We start from the raw sequence: 3029 nt of genomic DNA on the forward strand, positions 1-3029 counted from the left end.
TTTACTTGTTCCCAGCATTCTGCCTTGTAAGTGCAGCTGGCCTCTTAGGATCCTGCAGTAGCTCCTTGCTTTGTGAAACTTTGTGAATGGCTATTTGGGAGGAGATCAATTATGGGGAAATTTTGTAAAACATATTTAGATCCTCAATTAAATAAGTTTTAATTAAAAATAATTAATCTGGCTCTAAAATTGTATATAAGATCATAGTATTGCTTTACGTGAATTTTTTACATTGCTCTTTACGGATTTCTGCCAGTCCAGGTTCCAGAACTCTTAGGCTTGAGAAAAATAAAATGAACAACAGAATTTATAAGTCAGCACAATGACAAACTTCCTCTCTTCTTCCTGGTTTTTTTTTTTTTCCATTTTTAAAAATGCCCATCTTTTGCAGGCTAATTGAGTACCTTATCCAACTAGCAAACAGCTTTGAACTTCCAACAAGTAAGTTTTGTAAAATTGCTTGAAGTGCCAGTTTCTGGTATGGAGATTCTAGGAGGATTTTGTGCATTCTTCAAGGGAATTCTGCATTTCCTACATTTGCTCAATGAATCATGCCTTTTGATATTTTTAGCTCTGGCCATCGTTTGATCATTAATCTGCCTTTACTTCATTTTTTCCTGTTTTTTTCTGGGTTGTAAAGGCCAAAACTGTAGGTCATTTGGTCTCAGCTGCTAGTGAAACTCAACTTTTGAAATGGAAAGGTGCCAGGCCTAAAATGTAGGTAGGTAGGTAGGTAGGTAGGTAGGTAGGTAGGTAGGTAGGTAGGTAGGTAGGTAGGTAGGTAGGTAGGTAGGTAGGTAGGTAGGTAGGTAGGTTGGTAGGTAGGTAGGTAGGTAGGTTGGTTAGATAGATAGATAGATAGATAGATAGATAGATAGATAGATAGATAGATAGATAGATAGATAGATAGATAGATAGATAGATATGAAAGAGTCTGGCTGTAGAAACAATTGTTTTAGTTTTAACACTATCGTTGGCCATGAGAGATAATGTGGTCCCCGTTTCAATAAAAGGACTATAAACAGCAATTTATGCTTTACGTTTAAAATAAAGCTGGTCTGTTTTTCGTTAATTTGAAATTACTTCAGCTTCCTGCTGTGTCCAAAGGAGATTTGGAAAAGACAGGGAACAGGCTACAGAAGGTACGGTAAACCTTGCAGAATAATTGGTTGCTGCTAAAACTATCTCTTCATTCCTTGTAATGCATTCACTGACTCAGGACAGGATATTTAAAGCCATAAACCATCCTTGCTGGAGAATTGGCATTGTTGTAGAGACAATTCAAAGGGTCAAGCTGGGTGTAGCCCATCTCGCCCTAAAACTATAACTGAGCAATTTCCAGTTAGTCCCCCCCCCCCCCCCAATTGAATATCCCTTGTCCCTGAGTATTTAATATCACAGATGAAACTTACTGGGGAGATTGTATCCCATTACTTGAGCAGGGAAATCACAACAACTTTGGCTGGGCTTTTGAGTGGGCTGTTCTTGTAGGACCTTTAAATGCATCATGACACAAACAGATAGAAAAAGGCGGGTGGGGGTGTAAACCCTTCCATTGCCGAGGGCGGATTAGTCAGCAATCAGTTGTGCTAGACAGTTATTTGAACAAACTGACTAGCAATGAAATACAAGAATTATCTGTAATGGAAGTGGGAAAATGTGGGCTATTTAAGAAGGCTTCAGGAACCTGGAAAGTATAATAGTTTACTAGGACTTGCGCTGACCTGCTGAGTTATTTAAAAGTTGGCATTTGTTGTTTCTATGCACTGCTTCCACATGCTTGACTGCTGTGCATCTGTGCCAGCAACCCATAAATAGATGCTGCCAAGTGAGATGCAGTTCATGGTTGAGTTGTCATCAGATGTTACTGAAAAAGCAGCAAAAGACTCTTGCCTTACTCAGCTGTCTACTCATAATGTGTGTATGTGTGTGGTGTGTGTGAGAAAGTATTTTTTTTCTTGAAAAAAAAGCTATAGGCACCTGTGTCTTTTCCCATGTTAGAGGAGCAACCAGTGAAGACCATTTTGATTAGTAATGATCCACGGATAAAGGTTAATCTCTTCTGGTGTCTTCCTTCAAGTAGCTGCTTTTAGGGGTTTTTTTTAAACTAAGAAAGTTGCATTATCAACTTTTTATGCTATCTGCCCTAAATTTGTGGCTTCTCTTTAGTTTTTTGATATGTGATGTTATTTAATCACCACAGCAGAATTGATTAGTCTTATTGTGACAACTTCACACTGGCAAATTTTTGGTTTTCCAGGATTTTGGAATAAGGGGGACATATATGAGACAACTGTAAGTTGTACTAAGATTTACATTTCAGGCTTGAAATGAATCACTTAGCGCACTAAGTCAAAACTGTTTACTGGTACTTTAGACCAGTGGTTCTTAAACCTGTTACTCGGATGTTTTTGAACTGCAACTCCCAGAAACCCCAGCCAGCACAGTTGGTGGTGAAGGCTTCTGGGAGTTGCAGTCCAAAACTGAGTAACCCAAGGTTAAGAACCAGTGCTTTAGACTACTGTGAAGATATGGAAATGCAGTACATGCAAGGAAAAGACTAAAATTGCTTCCCTTACACTGTAGCATCTTGATCAAGTGACGCAAGCAGTCAGCTACTGACATCTGTGTGTTCACGGCTGTTTATTTTTTGTACATGTTGTTATGTGGCTCAGTGAATGAAATTTCAAAGCAATGTGGAGTTTATGGAACTTAGGGTGTGCATTAGTGAAGTGGGAGGCTTTATCCTACCAACTGCTTAATTAGATAAACTCAATTTCTGGCATGTTTCTCTGGAGAGGAAAATCCAAGGTTATTAATTGATCCACACATAAATAAGGTTTAACTCAAAGGTTTGGTTCCCCCATCACACTTTATAATTTTTATCTCAGTTGACAAAGTGGCTGTTAAGATGATTTGATTTATTCCTCATATCTATCCTATTCTCACTTTCTGTGAAGACAGTCTTTAGAATCTGGATTAGAGCTGCAATGTTGGTGTTTTAACACATTTAGTAATAGTATTTTTCC

Source organism: Pogona vitticeps, chromosome 1 (genome assembly GCF_051106095.1).
Source record: "Pogona vitticeps strain Pit_001003342236 chromosome 1, PviZW2.1, whole genome shotgun sequence".
In the NCBI taxonomy this organism is placed as follows: domain Eukaryota; kingdom Metazoa; phylum Chordata; class Lepidosauria; order Squamata; family Agamidae; genus Pogona; species Pogona vitticeps.